The sequence below is a fragment of the Dermacentor variabilis genome, chromosome 1 (assembly GCF_050947875.1).
Source record: "Dermacentor variabilis isolate Ectoservices chromosome 1, ASM5094787v1, whole genome shotgun sequence".
Lineage (NCBI taxonomy): Eukaryota > Metazoa > Arthropoda > Arachnida > Ixodida > Ixodidae > Dermacentor > Dermacentor variabilis.
Window position 1 is genome coordinate 60,630,205 of NC_134568.1, and position 25,395 is coordinate 60,655,599.

Sequence of the window (25,395 nt, forward strand, 5' to 3'; positions counted from 1 at the left end):
TTCTTTATATGAAAACAATGTATTTTTCTTCTCAAACTTAATACGCATGACTACTACAATTTATTGCGATTAATTTCTCTACATGGTCGCTAGGTGGTGTGGCTCACAGCGGAAAAAAAAACGACAGGAACAGTGGCGTGCTTTTCAAGTGGAAACAACATGTCGTCGCACCACGATGTCCGACTGGGCCCCGGGTCTCGGCGCGTCAGAGGGAGCTGTTCAACGCACTGTTTCTTCCCAGTAAGAGTTTCCAGTAACGGTTCAAAAAGTTTTGTTGCTCGGAATTTTTTGTATTTGTGTGTTTTCTCAAAAAGATAGGAAGGAAACATTGGGCAAAATAAGAGCAAGAACTTGGTGGCGCAACCCACCACCCCGTTTCAAAGGGGACGCTCATAACATTCATGCATCCATCCATCCATCCATCCATCCTTCGTTTCGAAAAACGAAAGCGATGCAGGAATTCGCTTTCTGCCATGGAGGAAGGAAAAATATAGGAGGGAGCATACCGCAACGCGCCTGAAGCCGACCTTGTGGCCCAACACGTGATCATACGTCAAATTGCGCGGTTGGTTTTAGTGTTCCTGCTCTGCAGGCAGAGCCACGGCAGAGCAGCCGGACAAACGCGCACCGAATAAAAAGTACTGGCAGAGCTACTGGGAACCAAACGACTCAGAAAATCTCGATTCTTGCTCCGCAATCTCGACGCAAGATGTCACGTTGTTAGGAACACCCTGCAGAGGTGCCGACATGCAAAGTTTTCCCAGCCAGCTGCAGCAGCGGGGTTGGCGTTTTCTAGGAAGCGACCGTCAAGTCTCCAGCCGAACGGCGCCTCTAGGTCTACTGTGGAGACTTGCTTTGAAAGGGCGACAAGGCGTCATTCCGCAGCCTCTTGGCGTCACAATGTTTGCTGCGGCGACTGACTTTATGAGGAGGAAAATATGCCGAGTCAGCAACTCTTCGTCGCCGGAATGCCGAGACGAGGTCGGCTAACAAGGTTTTGTTAGTGAACTCGCCATCACAGACCTGGTCTGTCGGGAGCGGGGGAGCTCCTGAAAGAATGTATTTGGCGGCACCGTGTTACGCGCCTTTCAAAACGCAAGACAATGGAGAACCACGGCGGCCACTCTGCGGGGGACAGCTCGGGAATTAACAGGCGCCTCCTTAGGGCAAGACCCAGTTCTGCGAAGACCGTCTCGCCTCGGTAGGGGCAGTGAAACCTGTGCGGAAGTGTGTGTGTGTAAGCCCTCCCCCTCAAAGGCGGCTCGGCTACGATGACTCTGGTCGAACGTTTTCCCTCACCTAGGGATTTAGGGAGGACAGAGTGTATTTAAGGAGCAGTTGCGCGGCTCCTCAGCGTACTTTGTCTCGCATTCATGCTAGACTGACGAACTGCAACGTCCTTATGCAGATACTGTAAATAAATCCATATTACTCGTTCTCGATGAGAACAAGTCTGTCACTTCAACAACGACCTCAGCGTGGATGAGTTGGACGACGGCATGGGCCAACTACCATCTAATTCATGCCTGACTCCAATCTTGACAAACGGGTTACGAGCGGTGGGATTGACCTCCCAATCCTTACAACTGGCTGACAGCGGCGAGACGGACTTTGCGACGTGGTGCTGTGTCTGCGGTGAGTGCTTGGTTCTTGCTTTGACTCTATAGGCTTCATATTGTGGTTGTACTGTTTAGAACAGTAGGGAAGCTAGATTGTTGATTGTTAGCTAGGTTCTGTTTTCCTAGGTACGTTTAGCGAGCAGGACCAAGGCAGTAAAGCAGCAATCATGGAGTTAAGGACACTGCTGAGAGACGAATTGTTTTTTTGTTGGTGAGGAACTGGGCTTAGATGTACGCAAAGAAATGCTAAAAGCGGAATTATTGGAGCTAATTTCCGAACAGGCCAGTGAGGAAGAAATTAAATAGGGGTTGGAACTTCTCAAGAAAAGAGAGAAACGGGACAGAGAGAGAGATGAACGGGAGAAAGGAGAACGGGACAGAGAAAAACGGGACAGAGAGAGAGGAAAGCGATAAAGATCGCGAGTCAAGAAAAATGCAACTGGAACTAGAAAGCAAACTTTTGGAGTTGTCTCAAGGAAGTGAAGGGGCTCTGGGACGATCAAGTGAGGGAGAATAATACCGCATGGACAGGCTATTAAAGCCATTTGAGGTCGGGACCGACATAGGCTTGTTCCTAAGCAATTTTGAAAGGACTTCCGAGAAGATGAACTTCGGTCCGAGTACATGGCCACAGCGGTTGCTGCCTATGTTGCCGTGTGAGGCGGCGGAAGTAATCGCCAGACTCAGTGCACAGGATGCATATGATTATGCGAAAGTTAAGGCTAGTCTCCTGAAGAAATACCGCCTTTCAGCCGAAGCTTTTCGGCAAAGGTTTAGGAGCACAGGCAAGAAAGATAGCGAGGGGTATCCAGAGTTTGCATATAGCTTAAAGGCAAACCTAGTCGAGTGGCTGAAAAGCGCGGAAGCGTACGAGAGCAGAGACAGGATCATTGAATGCATGTGTCTAGAGCAGTTTCACAAAAGCATCCCACCATCTGTGAAGCTGTGGGTGCAAGACAGAGGAAATGTAAACAATGTGGAAAGGGCGGCGGAATTAGCCGAAGAGTACGCAACGCGTAGAAAACTATCCCAAGAAACTTTGGGATAGTGCAAAATCAAACCGTGAAAAAAAAGAAAAAGTATCACTTTCTTTTAACAAGCTTTACATTAACAAACGCGCATATATTTGGGACGAAGAGAAGACGGACAAAGTACCGATGCAAAAAAAAAAAACGACGCAGAAACAAACCGCCCAATAACCCGCCGAGCCGCACAAGCGGCACAAGCCGCACAATCAAAAGATTAAAATTGATAAATGTAAACGTCCGCAGTGTCCTAAATAAAACGGAAGCCTTGGAAAGCCTCCTAGTCGACTACGAGCCCGATATTGTAGCCATCACGGAAACATGACTATCACCCGCTATATTCGACCACGAGATTGCTCCGCCAAACTACACAATCATCCGAAAAGACCGACTTTCACGGGGTGGAGGAGTGGCCTTTCTGATAAAAAACTGTCTCCGCTTTGTCCTTCTTCCCAAGGTGGACAACGCTGAAGCCGTTTTCTGCAAATTTTTGTGCGATGGGACGTCAATTCTAACCGGTTGCGTTTATCGGAGCCCTTCCTCTGACAGTGCATGCCTTTCAGCAATTCAAGAATATATGCAGCGTCACGTCCATCAATCCAGGATTATTCTTGCGGGCGACTTTAAAACTTGCTGACATAGACTGGCCCACAATGCATCACACCTCAGAAGCCTCAGAAGTGCTAATAGAATTAATGCTAAATTTTAACCTACATCAACTTGTCACTCGTCCTACTCGCGTTCAAGGCTCAACGAAAAATATCCTCGACCTCATATTTCTTAGCAACAATTTTTCTACAAGTCAAGTACAAATGGACATTAGTGAAGGAATATCTGATCACAGCATACCTATGTGCACATTCCAGCTTGATCATTGTATTACTACCCTGTCTACAGCAAAAAGTCTTCTTTAACTTTCATAAAGCATATGACGCCAGCATACTAACTTATCTGTCGCATCAATTCGATCCCTTTTTGGAAAAAGCATCTCAGGAATCTACTGATGTAGATGCATTGTGGCTACTTATTAAAAGCATTGTCCTGCAGTGTATAACTAATTATATTCCAATGCAAAAGAAAAAACAGCACCTTAAGAATCCATGTATCACACGCGAAGTCATCCATGCTAAACGGCGCGCAAATCGGCTTCGTAAGGCAAACAAGAATAACACAAAACCATCTACAACCTTAAAATTAAAATCTGCAGTTATGCATTTCAAGCAGAAACTGAAAGATTCGAAACAATACTACTACAGTGTCACTCTTGCTAGCTTCCTAAAAAAGTAGCCCACAAAGATTCTGGAAACATGTGCGCAGTACCGAGCAGACAACAACCAAGCTAACTGAAGAGGAAAAAAAGTGTAACGGCAAATAAATATAACGATTTCTTCAAGTCAGTCTTCACGGAAGACAATGGTACACTTCCCCCTCTTCCACTATCCTGTACCTTAGTGCTTGATCCCTTAATAATAATGGACGCCGGAATCCACAATCTTCTCAACACGGCCCTGACGAAATTCCAAAAAAATTCCTAAAAAAAATATGCTGAGTGGTGCAGCAGATATCTGGGACAGACTTTTCGTAAGTCACTAGCAACTACTAATCTACCACAGGACTGTAAAAAGGCTAAAATAATACCGATCCACAAGAAAGGAGACAAAAATAATGTTGCTAATTTCAGACCCATATCTCTCACAAGCACTTCATGCAAAATACTAGAACACATCATTCTAAAACACATGACATTGTTTCTAGAACGCGAAAATATCCTATCGCCTCACCAGCACGGTTTTCGATCTGGCTTATCAACCATCAACTAACAGAGGTAGTTCATGACCTTGCTCTTAGTATTAATAATCATTCCCAAATTGACATGATTTTACTTGACTTATCTAAAGCTTTCGATTGCGTGAGTCACACTAAGCTAATTGGAAAACTGGAGCAAGCCATCGGGAAAGGATAAGTTTCTGCTTGGATAACAGCTTTTCTAACACACCGCTCACAATTTGTTTGACCATACGCCATCTGATGTCGTTCCTGTCACATCTGGAGTACCACAAGGCTCGGTACTCGGGCAGCTGTTATTTCTGATCTTTATTAACGATATAACCAATAATATAGCGTGCAAAATCAAACTCTTCGCGGATGATTGCGTGATATATAAAGAAATTAACAGCCATAACGACCCATCTCGATCTTAAAAACACAACCTTGTCCATGGATTATCACCGGGGACTTCAACGCACACCATACCATTTGGGGAAGCTCTAAGGTTAACGCGACGGGAAGACAACTAGCTTCATTAGTTTCTAACAATGGTGTCTACCTGCTGAATGACGCGAGTCCAACATTTCTGCGGGGAATAACGTACAGCAGCTGCCTCGATTTGACTTTCGTGTCCCACCGCCTTGCCGCACATGTTAAGTGGTTTTTGGACATTGAAACGCACGGAAGTGACCACATCCCTACTTACCTCAAGATCAAGGGAATGTCTAACACGTATACGTCCACCACGATACGAAGAATAGATTGGACTGTCTTTAAATCCCACATTGAGGACGCTTGTCACAAAAGCCTCTCTTGTGGACTTCAACAAGCTATCAAGGAAACGGCACAGACAGCCACGCGCACACTCACGTGTTCTCCAAGGTATTCTGAATTCGACCTGGAATTGGAGCGGCTTCGTGCGATTCGCCGTCGTGCCGAAAGAAGATATCGACGCACTAAGTCAATTCAGGATCTAAGAACAGCCAGGCGAATTCAAAAGAAGATACAACGCCGCATGGACAAACTAGAGGCTCAGCGGTGGTCGAAATTTTGTGCGTCGCTAGATCCCCGCAAACCGCTATCTCAAATATGGAGAACTGTGCGAGGTCTACGTTCTGTTCCGGAACAGCGTTTCCCGTTTAAGGCCCTAGCACTATTCCAGCGCCGACAAGACATTGATGTGGCGCAAGACTTCTGTGCTATGATTGCGGGCCAGCCAACTCGTACAGATTCGCTTACATTGAACCGTATTCCAGATTCACGAGATTCACGCATGGATCTGCTTTTCACGACGCAAGAGCTTGACGCTGCGCTCACCCTATGTAATCGGTCGTCGTCGCCTGGTCCGGATGGCATATCTTACAGCATGCTATGTCACCTTGGTGATCGGGCACGAAGAGCACTCCTTAATATCTATAACGAGCCCTGGCAGGAGGGCAAAGTTCCCCAAGATTGGAAGATCAGCCGCCTGGTACCGCTTCTTAAGCCTGGCAAGTCTCCCTTAGAGATTACTTCATACCGACCAATTGCGCTGGCAAGTTGCGTTGGGAAGGTAATGGAGCGAATGATTCTCGCCAGACTTGAATGGTACCTTGAACATTACGAAATCTACCCGGACGCCATGGCTGGTTTTCGACGTCACCGATGTTCTATCGACAACGTTATCGATCTGGTAACCTATGTTCAACACCAAAAGACGTGTAAGAGGTTATCTGTCGCAATGTTCTTATACATAAAGGGAGCCTACGACAACGTTTTTCATGACGCCATACTTGAAGCATTGGAATCGGTGAGCCTAGGCGGTCCATTATATCGTTGGACTCGCAGTTATTTACATAGGCGGTCTCTCTTTCTTAACACTGAAGCTGGCGCAACCTCGCAATACTATACGCACCATGGAGTTCCACAAGGTGGTGTCTTGAGTCCCACACTTTTCAACCTTGTACTCATTGGTCTCGTGGAACGATTTCCGAACACAGTTAAAATATCAATGTATGCCGATGACATCTGCGTCTGGGCATCTGGTGTGACACGGCCGCAAGTACGCGCCAGGCTTCAAAAAGCTGCCACGTCAACATCGGCGTACTTAAATGAACAAGGCCTCAAGATCTCGCCAGAAAAATGCGCATTGATCGCGTTTAGCTGAAAGCCAATGAGATCATACGATGTCTCTATCGATGGTCAAAGCATACCTTATGTCAGGACGCACCGATTCTTAGGCGTAATAATTGATCGTGACCTCTGCTGGAGTCCTCATGTGGCCTACCTAAAGAAGCGCCTGACGGATATATCTAATGTGTTTAAGTTTCTTGGAGGAATTGTCTGGGGTACTTCAGTACATGCAATGATGCAACTGTACAGGATGCTCTTGGGTATTTGCGATACAGCTTGCCTGTGCTCACCAACACCTGCAGAAGTAATATCCGTACACTCGAAAGCGTCCAGGCCCAGGCACTTAGAGTGTGTCTTGGATTGCCGCGGTGTTCGTCAACGGCTGAAACAATTGCCATTGCACACGATTTCCCAGCCGAGACCCATATAGTCATGGAAGCGCTCAGAGCACACGTAAGACACCTTGCTCGAGCCCCTGCCCATCATCTAGCCTCACTGCCAGAGGATCGACCACGTGCTTCCTTTTGTGAAACAGTCCTGCCTTATCGTGCTTACCTTCCATCAGGTTATACAGCTCCAGCGAAAGTTCCGTTTCCACCATGGTGCTTGGCTCAAGCAAATGTTCGACTAATGGTACCAGGAATACGAACAAAAGCCCAACTCTCGTCTCCAGCACTCAAGCAGCTTCCACTGCTCTTGCTGTACGAGACGTACAACGAGCATCATCATCTTTATACTGACGCTTCAACCACGGTGAATGGGTCTGCAGGATCGGTGATCTTTCCTGCAAAACCTTCCACCATAAAAATTCGACTATCTCACCAGACTACATCGACTGCCGCGGAGCTTGCTACTATTCGTTGTGCACTTCGTGTAATTTCTGAAGAACTACCCAAGAAATGGAGCGTGTTCACTGACTCCAAGGCTGCTCTTCATTGTTTGGTTTCTGCCTTACACCGAGGACCCCACGAACAACTAGTTATATTAATCAGACTGCTGCTTCACCACCTCGTCGAGCAAGGACACGACATCACGTTGCAGTGGATTCCAAGCCACTGTGACATAATGGGCAATGAACATGCCGACGCAGCAGCACGATCTGCACACGAGGATGTCTTGCAAGACTCCATTCCATTCTCAAGAACAGACGCTGCTACGAAAATTCGTGTGCTTGCGAATGAAGCCATCAAAACTTTATGGAACACACCCAGCTTAAAACATACACGTCTACACCTACTGGACCCATCCCTTCGACTTCGACCCCCACCTGGACTCTCTCGACTCGAAACAGCAGTACTTTGCCGACTGTGGTTTGGTGTCGCCTACACAAGATCCTTCGCCTTCCGAGTCGGTATGGACGACAGCGCGGCTTGCGGACACTGCGGCGGCGAAGAGACTATCGAACACGTGCTTTGCGACTGCCCTCGATACAGCGCGCACCAGCTGTCACTAGCGACCGCGTTCGCACGCCTTGACGACAGGCCACTTTCAGAACAATCAGTTTTGGAATGCCAACGTGAACTGTCGTCGCAGCAAAAGTCGGTCAAGGCTCTGTTGACTTTTCTACGTGACAGTGGCCTATTAGAAAGACTGTAATGACCCCATTTCGTCCCTTTTCATATTTTTTTCACTTTTATTTTTGTCACGCTCTTCTTTCCGTCTTTACTTCCCCTTTCCCTTCTCCTAGTGCAGGGTAGCAAACCGGACGTTTTAAGTCTGGTTAACCTCCCTGCCTTCCTCTCATTTGCATCTCTCTCTCTTTCTGATTCCCTCAACACGCTAGCCGAGTGGTGCTCCCAGTGGCAAATGTCTATTAACGTCAAATAATCAGTGGCAATGACAATAACAAGAAAAAACAACCCTCTCATTTCACCTATATCGTTAATGGCACGCCTCTTTCGAAGGTTGAGCAACAGAAATATTTAGGGATAACGCTGACATCAAACCTCAATTGGAAAACACACATAACTAATATCACAACTACTGCACTGCGAAAGCTAGTTATCTAAAAAGACGCCTAAAGATCGCTCCAACGAACATTAAGCTTCTGGCCTACAAAACATTTGTGAGACCTATTTTAGAATACGCTAACACAATTTGGTTTCCTTACACAGCAACTAACATAGCTAAACTTGAAGCCGTACAAAGAAAAGCCGCAAGGTTCATTCATAGCAAATATCGTTCTACAGACTCACCTTCACGTCTCTTAGCTTCCTCAGGCATCAACAAATTATCGACGAGAGCAAAACAAGGTCGACTAAAATTCCTGTTTCAAATTCTGCATCGTAAGTATAAAATCGATATCACCCAGTACATTTCATATTAGCAATCTAGAATAACACGGCATCAACACGAGCATACGCTAACCGAGTATTCCTTTTCTAATGACGCATTCAGGTACTCATTCTTTCCTCGGGTAATCAGAGAATGGAATGAACTTAACTCGTCATTAACAGCAACAAACTCTTTATCCCTGTTCGTTTCACAGCTGGAGCTCATCACAAGAGATTATTAACGACTTTTAATGTTTGTTTCCTATTCTCTGTATGTTAAACTGACAGTACTTAGAAAAGAAATTGTATACACTTCTTTGTTCCCAAATATTTCACGATTTTGTTTTGTGTATGATGTGCCCCGGTTGTTGTTCATTTTATTCTGCGTTGTTTAGTGTTCTATTTGTATACCTTATCTTTTGTATTTTGTTGAATATCGTTGCTTTTTCATTCTTTGGTAGCTCGCACGTGTATTTATGTACGGAAAAGAAAGTGTTCATGCCCGTCTGCTAGGCTCTCGGCTGAGAGCGGCAGTATTGTAAAATAAAAAATAAATAAATAAAATACCACTGGCTATACGCCGTTGGCAGCACGGTCTCAGTGATCTCAGTCACGACGTATAAACACACTGGTGCAACGCGGCGTACCTTGAAGTCTATTTTTTATCTCTATAAGGGGGCGTTTCGCTGGTAGCGATTGCAGGGGCACGTGCTCCGGATTGCTCGCCGACTGACTGTTGTATGGAGCCATATATCAGCAGGTCTCCTCGGCGCGCAAGCTGACCCAAACGTAGCGCGCAGTTTGCTTCTTTACTGACCGTTGGACAAGGTTGGCGCTGTATGACAACACCAACGGCCGAAACGGTCTCTGAGGCTCCATTCTATGGAAATATATTTTAGTCTTAAACTCCAACTGCAAAGAAATTCCACTTCGGCCAAATTGGTTATAAATGAGTAGCATACCTGGCGGTATCAAAAAGTCGCAGTTTCGCCCGAAAGGCGAAGCATCGATTGCGGTAGCAAATTAGTAGACAAATATACGAAGTGAGGATAGCAGCTTTATCGGCCGTATAAACTCATAAAGATTCGCTTAGAAATTAAATCAACAAGCATGGTGCCACGCGCACACAGCCAAACATAAACACATCTCACTCGATGAGCGCGGACACGCGCTGTCAAAACGCTGGCTTGAGGAAGAGCGGCAGCGTTTTCTCTATGTTCGCGCCTCTTAGTTCGCGTTGAAGCCAACTAAGAGGCGCGAGCACGAGGTCGCGGGATCGAATCCCGGCCACGGCGGCCGCATTTCGATGGGGGCGAAATGCGAAAACACCCGTGTACTTAGATTTAGGTGCACGTTAAAGAACCCCAGGTGGTCGAAATTTCCGGAGTCTTCCACTACGGCGTGCCTCATAATCAGAAAGTGGTTTTTGCACGTAAAACCCCATAATTTAATTCTTAACATAGTGCACACAAAGCTAAGAGCCCCCGGCAAAGCTAGACTGTACTCGTCGTAGATCGCTTTCAAGATAGGGCCTACGCGGCCGCGCCGAAAGCCGCAACCGCCGGAGTAGAACGCCACCCCCTCCTCCCTACCCTACACCCAGTGCCTTGGTCGCGACGGAAGACGGCGTGCTTCCTCCCCGTTTTCCTCCATGGCGCGCGAGAGAAGCCGCCATCGTCGGCTCACCCTCGCGCACTTTCACTCGCACATACAGCATACGGCGCGCGGCGATGTTATGGCCCTTGGGCTTTATACGGACCATCATGGCGATGCCAACGGCGACGTCAGAAATACGCCTGGAGTGTCCATATAATTGCTATTCCAATAAAGGTTGCAAAATTGGCTCTGTTCAGAAGAAATAAAGTAATTTATTTGAATGCAGTTGAACACTGTCGCCCTTGACGTAGTCCCCTTGCGCAGAAATACAGCCCTCCGATGGAACGTTTCTTTGTGAATACATCCTCGACGTTTTCTTACCGGAAGAAGTGAAGGAACCTTTTGTGATTCAGCTTGATTAAGACAGTCGGGCCAAATTGGTGACTTCTCGGTTTTTAATTCTGGGAAGACAGTGAAATAAGCGGGCGTTAAATCTTACGAGTAAAGTAGAAACCATGCATTGTTTTCGACGAGAAACTTGCGTGTGCGGAGTGATCTTTGACAGCATACACTGTCGTCTTGCAGCACGCAGCTCCTCATGTGCCCCAGATGGGGCCCTTTTCTTTAAACGGCCTTCCTCCAGACACCCTAAAACTTCGCAGTAAAGCTCGCTGTTCATAGTATGGCCATTCGGGGCGAATTCCTCATGCGCAAAGCCGTGAATGCTCAAAAACACAATGAATATGCACTCTGTGGAGTTGCGGACATGCCAAGCCTTTTAAAGCGGAGCTTTCTTTGCCTTTTCCTTCGAGTTTCCCATTGCTGCTGCTGCTGTGGGCTGCTGTCGCGCACACCGCGTCGGGAGGGGGGGGTGGGGGGGGGGGGTCAGAGCGTGTGTATATATAGATGACAGCGCGAGTAAGAGAGAATATGCGACGGGAGAAACTCCTTTCCACCCCACCACGTCGAATGTGCACAATGCTCTCTGGAGCTCCATGGCCGTTGCCACATTAGCCGCGGTCCTGATTGACTAAATTTGTGCCTAGTGCGTGCATCATTGCGCACGTCACGTCGCAGCCATCTGACTGCCTAAACGTGTGGTCTCGTGCGTGCGGTCGTTGGGCACGTGGCGGCGCAGCAAATGGGTAGGAGGTGGCACCACGTCATGAGCGTATAAAATTAAAAGCATTAATGTCCAATTGAACGCCGCTGAACGGTCCTTCGAATTGTGAACTCCTCGCGGGCAAACGATCGCGTTGAGACGCTTGGCGTCTTACCGAGGCGCAGTTAAAACGCAGGCGAGAGCTTTCGCATACAGGGAGCGCGCAGAAAAAATAAGAACATTTCAGTAAAAGGACTCCAATGCTTTCGCATTTCCACACGTAAGCAATCTTAAGTGTCTCTGCCAAATTCTGTCGCTCTCTTCCCAAAATTATAAATGCAGCTTAAAGGCTACCATTTTGACGCGATTGCTTAAATGAAGCTCGAGTCCTTCCTGAAGGGAGACTTCCAGCACATAATCGCAATGTGGTAGGAACGCTGGGAGAGCTGTGTTGATGCGCAAGGGAACTTTATCGAAGGTGAGAGTGTTTTGATGCACATAAATAAATTCCTTTCTTCGGAACAGAGACAGTCCCGAAACTTTTTGATACCACCTCATATACACAATTGAAGCAATTTTGGCAGCCCTGCAGGACTGGTAATTGTCTCATTTTCCTATCGTCAGCCTTTGAATAACACCTTCGTACGACGAGTGCACCTGGTGGTTCGAGGATTTGACACAAATCGTAGCACATCGTCTGAGAGATTTTGCCGGCGCCGCCTAGCTTTTCGTAACACACCCACTCGTGTTGAGGGACATAGGAGACAGTGTGTGCAGCAGCTTCAGTTTGTAAAAAGCACCTCGTCCAGTGGTTTGAACAACTGGCAGCTGTCAGGGAAGAAAACCTGCTGTCAGCAGCGACAGGTGGAGCTCGTATCATGATTAACTTAGAGCCCCTCTATTCTTTAGATTAACTAATCCAGCATAGAGACTGGCAGCATTGTGCCAACGTTGTTAGAGAGCATGTGCAGCACGACGACGTATATTTATATATGTCACCGTTACTATGTAAGCGTACACTTTGGCATCAAGATAACGAGAGTCCCTTGCAATGCGGCTTCATAGCAACGACAGCAGTAGCCTCGATCAGCAGCAAAATCGTCACCGTTAGCAACAATCGAGTGAAACGACTCATTGCCGTTTCACATGTCAGTCATCGAAGAACCGTCTGAGATCGCCCTAAATTTTTTTGCGAACGCTTTTCTGAGCCCGCTTATAGCCGTGTAGCATCAACAGGTTCGCCGTAATATGTGCGCAAGGAGAGCCTTCAGCACCTCGCAACATGTAGGGCACTGCATGTGTGCCTGCGGTGCACTATTCTATGGAAGATATCGGATATGGTCTACAGCTAAGAAGACGCGTCCGCACGTTGTAGTATCGACGGGCTCCCATGGCCGCTACGTGTGCGGCACATTACAACTGGTATCGCAAGGCGTATGGCACGCAAATTCCTTTTTACGGCCTCGCTGTCTGCCCACATGTCGACATTTTCCAATATACACACGTCATAGTACTAATGGAGTGGGTAACCTAGATTATCTCGCGCAAAATTCCTGACGAGCAGGCTAGAAGGCCGAAAAGAGACTGGCGCAAGCAGCAAATGCCCGAAGCGAGCTCTAAACGACCGCGGCACGACCGCTCGGCGATGCTGCAGCTTTTTTTCAGCAGCTGTGACAATCACTACAGAGGGAATCGCCTCTTAATGAGGGCTGTCATTCTTTAATAATTCAATGAGGTCGAGAAAAATACCAACAAACTGGAGTGACGGATGTGCATCACTGAGGATTACTACTAAAGACAGTTCGCTTGTTGACACATGAACACAAAAGCATCCTCATCAAGTTTTATTAAAAGATTCGCAAAGACGATTGTACTAAATAAAGAAAGGTAATGAAGTTTTTTATACTCAGTATTTCTGACGTTTATTCAGTGAGTATAGGCTGTCGTTGAACGTATAGAGAAAAAAAATCGCCGATACAGGCCCGTCTGTCATATGAAAATAACTTCTTTTTAGTAACCACAGTAAATTAGCCGAGCGTTTGTCGGCAAACTGGATTAAAACAAACTAAGATGACAAAAGTATCTCGGCCCGTGTTCACAACTTCTCTTTTATAAGTACGGTTGCAACTGGTCGTCGCCGAAGCGGTCATCTGGTTATCACACTGATCACAATCATCAATGGCGGATGCCCCAAAAATGGCCAATGAGGAAACGCTCTTATACGTTAGACGAGCTTTGCAAGTACGGGTTCTAGTCACTAGCATAGAAGCTCGGGCATAACTCATTTACGATTACTATTCAAGTATGCGAATAGCCGAAACGCGCAATGTATGAGGCGTGTACTGCAACGGGGCTTCTATCTCGCGCTTCCTGCTAGACACGCTGCGTCTTTTGGCGGCGCCGTCGTGAAGTCCAATATACATCCAGTGGCACATACTAACACCACCTAGATAGCATAAGGCCCTTTCACTCCGATCCTTAACGTCATGTAGTGGCCCGACTGCCACAGAATCTAAAGGGGATGCTCCCGAGTAGGCAACAGTGATGTTGACGTCACCGCTTTCGTCCCGCCAGCCTTGGCAATGTAAATTCTGGGCCAGTAGTCTGACGTAGTGAACAGGCCTTGTGCTATGTAGGTGGCGCTGCCCATACACAGTGACACAAGCTGGTGTCAAAAAGGTTCATTCACGAGCGACACATACCCAGTGGCACGTACACACCTACACGGTACACATTTTAGATTGCACTACCTTCGAGTCCTTGTTTACGAAGGATGCATGATGTCAGGAAGCTGCCTTGTGAAGCCGAGCGCAGAGCTGAAGTCGTGTCACAACCGACGTCCAAATACAGATGTCGTCGGCGTAGATAGATAATCGAACGGAGCTTGATAGGTTCCTGACTAGTACAATGAGGGCCACATTAAAGAGCGTAGGGTTCAGTACTCCGCACTGAGGGACACCGCGGATACTGTAATACAAGGGTGTCGTGTAGTATGATCTCATCTGTAGGCAGCTAAAAACCCACAGACATATCTTGACACGAAGTCCTATTACTTCTAACGCGTTAAGTATGGCTTCGTGTGTATATTATGCTAAGCTCCTTTAACGTCTAAATTTCACATATCCGAAAGTCTATAGATGGAATTTTTATTTTATCATGACAGAATTTTTTGAAATTAACCCTTGACCATGTAGCACAATGCTACTTCTTGAGATAGATTACCCCCAGTGGCAGACATTATTTGTCCAACTAATAAAAATGAAGCTCTGCCTAATTAACATATTTTCTAACTAATTTTTTAACTAATTACTTTACGCTATATAATGCAGTTCATTAATTGTAGCCGATGACTTTTATATACATTGGTTTTTAAAGTCAAAAGCATTTGGAACTAATGCTGAGGATAACACCACTTTCTAGATATCTGTTCCCGGAGCTCGCGAAGAATTGCATAGGTGTTTCAGTAACTTTTAGCTTCAATGCGCAAAAAGGCGTTGTGTTAAACAGTAAGTGAAACAACAGTGCATTTTTTACGGTAACTTTAAGTGCGCTTATTGCAAAACAGGTGCTAGTTTCAAAATTCGTTCCGAGTGGATGTGCCGCATGAAATCCATTGCTTCAATTCGTGTTTGCAGCATGTGCGCTAAAGTGATTAGTTGAAAAGTTAGCGAGTGAAATTTTGTTATTCAATTATGCGTATTTATTTTCAGTGTAAGTAATGTATACCTCTTCAAGCATTTCAGCTCAATAAGTATATTTGTGCTAAATGCCACAGGCGATATTTAATAATTCGTTTAACCTTAATTAAAATAAGACACCTGGAATATAAAAGGGAATTTTTTTTCAGGTTAGCGTACCTGGGCCCATTGCGATTTGCCGGGCAGGTAATGTCTGCCTGTTCAGGTAATCCACCTAAACAGGCCAAGTGTGCTATATGCTTCCTGCAATTTTTTTAGCTGTTCGAGCTAAAAAGAACATAACAAAGCAGGGCATAGCTAGAATGACGATTAAGAACACTTCTTGAATCGCTTCTGGTGGTAGCCGCCATGTATTGAGTGTCCGTCGGAATAACATAACATTAACCTGTTTATTTTTCGGCTTTGGTCAGTCGCAAGGCTCATTTACTAATGTACTGAGCAATAGATCTGACCATCGTATTATGAAGGCGGCCACGCCTCAAGATTTTTTTTAGATAAAATGTATTAAAATGAAAGCCATCTTGCAAAGAATTTATGTTGCCAGTGCAGCCTCGAGACGACGCAAATGGTTTGATTTCAGCGATGTGCAGAATAGATTTCGCTGTAAGAAGAAAATATCTTATTCTTGAAAGTGATGGGCATATGGCCTGTTGAGAGACCTCAGTCAAAGGCCCTGCTGGCAGCATCCTTGAAAGCCCGCTCAGTAAATTCTACCAGGTATAGTTCATCGAAACAGGTGCTGACTAAGTCAGGCACTCGGGAGAGTGTGTGTGTTTAGCTGGGAGTTGTTGGCGTATCGGAATTGGTTTGCGCATGTGCGTCAGCAGCTGGTACCTCTATATGTGTCAACGTAGGAATGACTGAAGCAGTTAATTTCACTTACAGAATTAACTGCATGGGTAGCGTGGGAAACGTTTTCCATTTGCCCCGCTGCCCTTCTGGATTCTAGCAGCTGAGGGGAGCTCCATCAGCTGACGGCGCACTTGCGCGAAACGATTCCTGTACAGCGGAGGTATGGTGGAAATGGTGAGTGGCATTGCCAGAGGACTTAGGGGTAATGTTGGAATATCTATCGAAGTGAATGGGGTAGTTAGTTTCCGTGAGTGGGAGCCGGTCAGGAAGCGGATACAGACAGGTGCATATATTAGGAGCGCGTTGGTTTGCGCTTGTCTGATGAGGAGTATTTTTGTTCGTGTGAGACCACGGTGCAGTTTGGGGAAGACTCTTCACGCATCCCTGTAGGTGCGAAGTCGGAGTGAGATTAATCGGAAATCGTCTGGATGCGGTCAGTGAAAAACCAGAAGCTCGAAATGTGCTTTCGCAGACGAGCTGGTTGGCCCTCTCATTAACTGCCACTCGTTGGTGCTCATGACCGGGAATCCAGACGATTTCCACATGTCGCTGCAAGTTCTGGGCTCCAAGAGCTTCTAATCAGTACTATCACGACTCACGAAGCAAAAAGTGTCTCTGGTATACTGGAGCCGTTCGTCAACACACCGGGAAAACTGAACCTGCTAGTACTTACGGATCAGTTGATTGGTGTGGAATTTCTTACCTACAAAGCGGCTTTCGCGACTGAATTTGGCTGAATAATTCGTCGGCCCCGCTGTTTCAACATTCTGGCCTCTGCAGCCATTTCTGAATACGCTGCTACCTTCGCATCTCTTCAAATGCTGAACTTTTGTAAATCCCAACGTGTCTTAGTGTTTTGTTAATCCAGAAGCGTCCTTTAATTTAGTAAGCATGACTTGCACTAGAACAAGTCTTACCAGAAGTCCATGGACAACAGAAAGCGGCTACGCGAGCATGGCTTCACTGTCAGGTTCCAGTGGATCCAATGCCATATGAGTGTTTCGGGAATCTTCGTTTCGGCGAATGAAGCTGCTTATCGCCTGGCACAGGCGGCATGGATACCCTCCGCGGTGGCTTAGCGGCTATGGTGTTGCGTTGCTATAAGCACGAGGTCGCGAGATCAAATCCCTGCCGCGGCGGCCGCATTTCTAGAAGGGCGGAATGCAAAAACGACCGTGTCCTGCGCATTAGGGACATGTTAAAGAGCCCCTGATGGTCAAATTTAATCTGGAGTCCCCAACTTCGGTGTGCCTCAAAATCAAATCGTGATTTTGGCACGTAAAACCTCAGAATTCAATTCGATGCATAGCTAAGACGAGTTGGTCATGTAGGGTTTTACGGTACAAAAGCAACCGAGGCTATGATGCCTCAACCACAAGGAGAGAATTCGCTGCCAGAAATGTGTAGAGCAGCAAAACGATTATGTCACAGTTTGTCCAAAAAAAACCATTGTCCCTAAATATTTAAAAACATCATTAAGGGATACAACCATTTTTTATCTGGCCAATTCTGAGACGGATGAAGTGGCGTTAGAGTTTTGATATTTTCGTGAAAGTACTTTTGTCTTTTCTCATCCAAAGCTGGACATGTTATTAGAATGTGATTCAAGGTAAGGGTTCGCTCTAATCCATTTCCACAGGTTTTTCTTCATTTCTCAATAAACAGTTGTAAGGTGTGTGTGCCCAATGCGAATGCGACATAAAATTACGTGCATAAAACGTTCCTGGTGGGGACATGTCTTCCATTCTTTCAGTATGGGTTTGATGATTTGAATTTAGTTATTTACTTGGGAGCCCCATTTATTTTGCCACAACGAGATGAACCCTTCGCGAACTGCCCGGATACAGTCCTTGAACATGGAACCTTGTTTTCCAATAATCTTTCATGGGCTGCCACTAAGACACATTTATCCGCTTCATCATTTCCCAGGATACCAGCACAAACGAATTCTTTTGCCATGATTCTCGGATTTAAGCAGCATACCTGAAATGTCACCCAGGGGAGGTTCGCAGCCTGATTTTTCATGAAAGAAATTTAGTTTGTGCTTAATAAGCGAATCGGTGTACCATATTATAGCTACCCATCACTATGTTTCTTTTTTCTAAAGCTGTATACAGAGCGTACATCTCATCTGTAAAGACCGGAACAAACTGTGGCATTTTAACCCGGTTTTCCCAGTGTTCGGACACAAATACACTTCCCACATTTTTTTTTCTTTGAAGCGTTGGTGTAAAACTCGGCGTAGTTATTGTACTTTTCCTGTAATTCTAAAAAAACCTGATGTTCTTTCGCGGTGTTTCTTTTTTCTTGTGATATGTCGGAGTAAAGGTACAAAAATGTGCAGATCCATACCACGGGGCCTGTTTGCTAATTGTTTGAGCAATACGGGCGCCTCTTTCGGGACATTTTATTCTTGGCAAATTTCTTCGAACCGAAGAGCAATTGGTCTTATAGTGCGCAGTTTGTTTGTACAGTGTATTCGATTCGTGCCATGTACAGGAATTTCGGACATTGCCCCTTCGGCTACCTGTCAAACTTCACTGCAGTGCACCAGCGTAATTCATTGGGCGGTATTTTTAAAAAGTACTATTTCAGAACGCGGCCCGAATTTCAACAACTTTCATTTAGCACCTTCGAGAGGGTATTCCCCTTTTATTAATATGAGTATTTACGGCACTTAGTCGTAACGTCCTTGCGGCGTGATAGCAGAATTTTGGTAAGGCTTAAAACACTGGTATAGCTCAGCGGGAAAGCTAATAAGTGTCGAAAATGCGCATATTGTTAAAGAGCATACCCACTCGACGGCGCCAACTGAAAGTTATTGAAATTCGGGCAGCCTTTTAAAATTTCATTTTAAAAATGTTGCCCGTTGAGTTAGCTAGAGCATTGCGGTGAAGTTCAACAGATGGCCACAGTGACAATGTCCAAAATACCTGAGTAGGTGCAGAGTCCTTTGATAAAATGATTAAATTATTCTGGTACGTGTGAGAAACAATGATGTGGCATATATGATTCGGTAGAGCTCTAGTTCTTGAAACGTATGATATTTTGAGCAGTGCTGTTCGGTTTTCCAAGCAGGGTTCATTGCTTTCGGCATATAAGCTTTCGACAGGCGAAGTTCTGTACGCACCGGTGGCTAGGCGCAATCCGTGGTTATGTGTGGGATCAAAGGATTGGAAGTAGGACTTCCTTGCGGATCCATAAACTACGCAACCGTAATCAAGTATGCTGAGCACTACAGAGCGGTAAAAGCGTAAAAGGCACGTTCGGTCGGCGCCTCAATGCTTTTGTGATAGAACCTTCAGGACATATTGCTACACGCGTGTGCTATTTGATTGTTTGAACGAGGCGCGTGGGCGCCATCACTCAAGAAAAGAGGAGGAAGAACGCCCTCTGGGTGTCGAGCTGTCGGTTGAACTGGCCAGCGCTGCATTATCCCTTGTAAATATATTTTGTAAATAGTCTCCAGTTTTAATCCTTCGTTCGCGTAATATTTTGGTGGAGGGTGCCTTTCCCCGTCCTTGCCACGGAGCTCCGCAGCGGCCGCATCGTCCTGCTTTACGCCATGGCTTCCGGTGACGACACCTGGTCTCCTTCTACTCCTGCGACCCCGACAACAACGTACGTTACGGTTACCAATCCCCGCGATCCTGACAGATTCTCCGGCCAAGATAATGTCGACGTCGAAGACTGGCTCAGCCTGTATGAAGGTGTTAGCCGAAACAACCGCTGCGACCCTACCATTATGCTAGCGAATGTCCTACTCTACTTAGCCGGAACTCCTCGTGTCTGGTTCCGGACACACGAGGACGCGATCTCTAGAGGGGATGCTTTCAAGGAGAAGCTCAGCGACCTCTTTGGAAATCCCACGGGTCGGCGCTGGTTGCTAGAAAAGAGCTTGCTACCCGAGTTCAGTCTTCTACTGAGTCGTATGTCTCGTTCATACAAGACGTGCTCGCTCTTTGCTGGAAAGTTGACGAGAAAATGGCCGAGGTTGAAAAAGTCGGCGACGTACTCAAAGGCATCGCGGACGACGCGTTCAACTTGTGGGTCTTCAACAATGTGTCCACCATCGACGTCATTGTCAAGGAATGCCGCCGCTTTGAGCTCGCGAAAAGCCGCCGCGTCATTCCACAGTTCGCGTAACAATATTGAGTGCTTCGTTTGACTTGGTTTTTAGGCTTTCCATGTGGGCGAGAAGGTTTAGCTTAGTATCAAAGATAATCCCTAGAAATATTTGTTCTTGTTTAACTGGTACCGGGTAACGGTTCCGGGTACAAGCCGCGCTTCTAGGAAAACAGACAGCGACGAATTTTTACGTGGAAAAATAAAAGCCACTTTCATCTGCGCATTTTGTGAATTTGTTTATCGTTAACTGGATTTGCCTTTTTACATTTAGACAAGCCAGAAGTACGGCATGCAGTCTGAAAGACGTCGACGTATACTGAGTACATGATGAAAGACGGCATTACTGTATTAATCTTTCACTCCGAAAAGCGCCGCACTCAATACGCAACCTTATGGGACGCAATATTCCTGGACGAAAATGCGCGAGTGTTGAACCCAAGCGTACCTGAAATGTTTAGCTGGATAAAAAAAAGTGCAACAAGCAATTGGTCATCCTGCCGCGGATCCCCAGATCTGCCAGGTCTTGCAAAACGTCACACCTCCATGCGGCATCGTATACCTTCTCTAGGTCAAAAAAGTTGTCTGTGTAGAAATGCTTCACGTGCGGTGTGTTCAAGACGGACAAGATGATCGGTTGTTCAGCAACTTGTATTGTAACCACGCTGATGAATATCCAGTAAGTTATCTGTTTCGATCACGTACGTTAACCTAATGTTTATTATGCTATGGTATGATTTTGCCAGGCAAGTTGTAAGCGCTATAGTTCTATAGCTGTTTGGTGAAGATAGTGATTTTCTCGCTTTCAGGAAAGGAACAACGACAGCTTTTTCCCACTGGGCAGGCATGCTTCCTGTTTCCCAAATCACGTTTAAGAAGTGCACCAGAGCTTGTACTGCAGCCTGGGACAAGTGGGTGAGGATTGCGTAATTAATTCGGTCGAGACCAACTGCGTTTCCTTTTTTTTTTTTTTTTTTTGTCCTGCTGAAAGCAGTGTTTGCTTCATCGGATGTTAACGGAGCATTGTATCGTTTGTCTATACTTCTCGTTATCGGTTTGTTTTTCTGCCATTTGTTTGTATTTAAAAAGGATTGTGTGTATTTAGCAGAGCTGGATGCTGCTTAAAAATGTTGTTTTGATATGCCGTCTTATTCTTGCAGAGTTGTCTGGGTGCTTCAGCTTGAGTGTACGGGAATTGTGTAAGGGGATGTAATCACCAGTGAACTTCCGTACTTGATCTCACATTCTCGTAGATGTGATTGAGATATTGATAGATATGTATTTTTGCAACGATTATCTTTTTTTTCCTTTTTTGCTTCTGAGCGAACACCCCCCCCCCCCCCCCATACCTTGCTTTGGCTTTCCCTTAAATGAAACAGAGATTATTCTTTGATGAGTGTTTCTGGAACATACACCACGCGTTGTTTTAGTGCATTTTAGCTGCTGTGCACTCACTGGCCCACCAGGGTTTAAGCTTTTCTTTATTATTAGTCCAGAATACTGAGGAATAGCCCGTTCTGCCCACTGCAAGTATGCAATAAGTAAACTTGTGATTTATTTCGTCGATGCTTAACTGGTCAGATAGCTCTTTTTCGAGGGTAGCTTTCTCTTTGAATGAAGACCAGTTTGCTAGATGTAGCTTGCAAAGCGGAGGTCTAGAGGGTTTGATTGGTAGTGGAGATGCTAGTTTCACGACAGTTTCATTAACACTACCAAAGGGATTGTTTATCACTTCCCATTTAAAACCTGTAAACAAACAGCTAGAACACAGCGCCAACTCCAGAATGCTCATATTTTCTGTACTCGGGTAGCAGAACGTCACCGGCGGTATTTAAAAGGCAGACCCCGTCATAACATAAAATATCTCAGTACTTGGCTTCTGTGGTGAATTTTTTTTACTCCCCCATATTGTGTTGGGAGCATTATAATCTGCTGTTATTAAAAAAGGTTCAGGTTGCTGTTCCACGATCAGCTGTAGATCTTTTACAGTGAACTGTGTGTGTGACTGGATGTAGATAAAGCAGATGGTGATAGTTTTGTGCAACAAAATGGCGACAGCGCGGCGGCTTCTAAAAATCTATCAATGCTCAATTACCTGGCTGCGACGCCACTTTGAGCTACGATGGCAACAAGGCCCGACAGTCGATTAGCCCGGCCAAGGTCACGACGTATCACCGTCTAACCTTTTAAGGATTGAGTTTTTTGGATTGGTTTCATGCAGGCGTAAAACCACCGAAGAGAATTCACTTAAATGTCCTCATCCTCATCAGCCTATTTTATGTCCACTGAAGGACGAAGGCCTCTCCTTGCGACCTCCAATTACCCATGTCCTGCACCAACTGGTTCCAATTAGCGCCCGCAAATTTCCTAAATTCATCGCCCCACCTAGTCTTTTGCCGTCCTCGACTGCGCTTGCCTTCTCTTGGCACCCATTCCGTAACCCTAATGGTCCACCGGTTATCTAACCTACGCATTACATGACCTGCCCAGCTCCATTTTTGCTCTTAATGTCAATTAGAATATCAGCGATACCCGTTTGCTCTTTGATCCAAACCGCGCTCTTTCTGTCTCTTAGCGTTATGCCTACCATTCTTCGTTCCATCGCTCTTTTCGCGGTCCTTAACTTCTTCTCAAGCTTCTTTGTCAGTCTCCAAGTTGCTGCCCCATATGTCAGCACCGGTAAAATGCACTGATTGTACACCTTTCTTTTCAACGATAATGGTAAGCTTCCAGTCAGGAGCTGATAACGTCTGCCGTATGCGTTCCAACCTATTTTTATTCTTCTGTAAATTCTTTCTTGTGATCAGGGTTCCCTCTGAGTAACTGACCTAGGTAAGTGTACTCCTTCAAAAAGTCTAGAGGCTCACTGGCGATCCTGAACTTCTAAGCTCGGCTATTCATCATTATCTTTATATTCTGCATATTAATCTTCAACCCCGTTCTTACATTCAATCTGTTAAGGTCCTCAATCATTTGTTGTAAATCGTCTCCAGTGTTTCTGAACAGGACAATGTTATCTGCAAACCGAAGGTTGCTGAGATATTCACCGTTGATTTTTGCTGCTAAGCCTTCCCAGTTTAATAGCTTGAACTTCTTCCAAGCAGGCAGTGAATAGCACTGGAGAGGTTGTGTCTCCTTGTCTAACCCCTTTCTTTAGAGGGATATCTTCCTACTTTTCTTGTGGAGAGTTAAGGTAGCTGTGGAATCTGTGTTAATATTTTCCAAGATATTTACGTAAGCGGCCTGTACTCCTTAATTACGTAATGCCTCTATGACTGCTGGTATCTCTACTGAATCAAATGCATTTTCTTAATCTATGAAAGCCATATTGTCACAAGGTGCGTGCCTGCATGTATATCGAGATGGCCGCCAGTGCCGCAGCGTCACTTACACGGCGATACGGAGGAAAGCTCCCCGTTGTTCCGGACCTCGCCGGACCGGTTGGTCACGTGGGTTGCCAGAGCGTAACGAGGGACGAGGTAGCCGCGGCGAGCGGGCAGAGTGGTTTGGGAGGTGTAGCAGCGTGATCGTGCACCGAGATCCAGCTGAAGATGTTATCGGTAGGCTGAAACCCCCAGGCCGAAATCTTCGCCGGTAGAGCGACAGACGGTGCAAGTCCGTCAAGCTCTTCGGCAGCGAGGTGCCAGCAGCCCAACGCGTCTTGAGATCGGGATCTCGGCGAGCACGCCACAGATAAGCCTCGTGTTCCAACCTGCTCTCAGAACTATCCGCCGGACTTTCTTATTTAATTGTGTTTCATCTTTCATTTACTTATTCATCGCGTGTTCATTTCTGTATGTTCTGTTAGTGTAGTGTTTGCCGCATTTATTGTCGCGTATATTTTCTATTTGTGTCGGGTATTTTTTTTTATTTCGCGAGTATTAGAAATTCCCATGTGGAGGCCGTTGTGTCGCGCGTCGCGTCAGAGTGTGTGTTGTGTGTGACCCGCACGCCTTCCTCGAAGCTTTGCACCATCTGCTTGCAGTTCTCTTACTCTTCTGTTTTCATCATGTCGCTGGCATAATTTTATTTGATTAAATTGAGCGTGTGTTTTTACGCCGCCTCCCGTCTCATGCGTATGATCTACGGTCAATCAGGCGTGTACCTTATCGCCGGTCAGCAGTCGGACCATCCATAAATGCACGCGGGGTGCATTTGTTGTCGTCCCATTCCCTCCGGTTCGGAGAGTGCACGTAATCCTACCCCAATCTCTGAAACATATAGAGAGGCTAATTTTACTCTGCAGATTTCTCGATTACCTGATTAAATATGACATACATGTAATCCATTGTAGAGTATCTCTTCCTGAAGCCAACCACACCAAGGTGAGAGGTTCCCTTGGTTGACTAAAGTCCAGTATTACCCTTATTCTATTGGAAATTATCTTGGTGAATATTTTATATAGTACTGGGAGTTGTTACGAACGGCCTGCAAGGGTACCGACCTACAAAATTTTCTCAGCCAGTTGCTGCTGCGGGGGTGGCGACCTTCCCAGAAGTCACCTTGGAACCCTTCCTACACCTGCTGCGGCGACTCGCTTTGTAGGGACGACGATGTGCCGCACAGACACCCCCTCGGAGCCGCTATGACTAAACGCGGTCGGCGGACCTAGTAGTGTTAGTGGATTCACCGTCGCCGTCACGGCTTGTTTGAAGCGCTGGAAATCCTGGGAGAAAATGTCTTGCGGCCGTCTCACGGGGCTTAGAAGCCATGGAGAGACGCGGCGGCCATTGTCTGCGGAGTCAACACTGGGATGAAGAGGCGCCTGCTAGGGTCAAGCACCGGGTCTGCGAGAACCCTCTCACCTTGGTGTGGTCAGTGCAACCTGTGCAGAAGTGAGTGTGTAAACCCTCCCTCTCAAAGGCATATCGGCTACGTGACTTTGGACGCTCCGAATTGGTCAGCGGTGAACTGCCGTTTTCCCTCACCTAGGGATCTAGTGAGGACAGAGTGTATTTAAGGAGCCATTGGCGGCTCCTCAGTGTGCTATCTCTTTCAGTCGTGTTAGACTGATGAACTATAACGTTCTCATGTAGATACTGTAAATAAATTCCATATTCCTCGTTCTCGATGAGAATGCAAGTATCTCCCTTCAACAACGTCCTCAACGTGGATAAGTTCGACGACGGCATGGGCCAGCTACCATCTATTTCATGCCCGACCCCAACCATAACAACTGGCTGACAGCGGTGAGACGGACTTTTCGACGTGGTGCTGGGTCTGCGG

The 25,395-nt window shown here is 46.2% G+C and overlaps 1 protein-coding gene and 1 long non-coding RNA gene across 2 annotated transcripts in view; one reads left to right on the forward strand and one right to left on the reverse strand.

Moving 5' to 3' along the window:
- The window catches only part of LOC142578531 (uncharacterized), a 76,704-nt gene that overhangs the window by 46,218 nt on the left and 5,091 nt on the right, over window positions 1-25,395 (forward strand). The window contains exon 2 of the long non-coding RNA XR_012827215.1: window positions 20,979-21,084. This is a non-coding gene — a long non-coding RNA (uncharacterized LOC142578531). The remainder of the gene's footprint in view (window positions 1-20,978; window positions 21,085-25,395) is intronic.
- Window positions 1-25,395, reverse strand: part of LOC142578490 (glyoxylate reductase/hydroxypyruvate reductase-like) — a 132,050-nt gene that overhangs the window by 10,418 nt on the left and 96,237 nt on the right. The window lies entirely within an intron of this gene.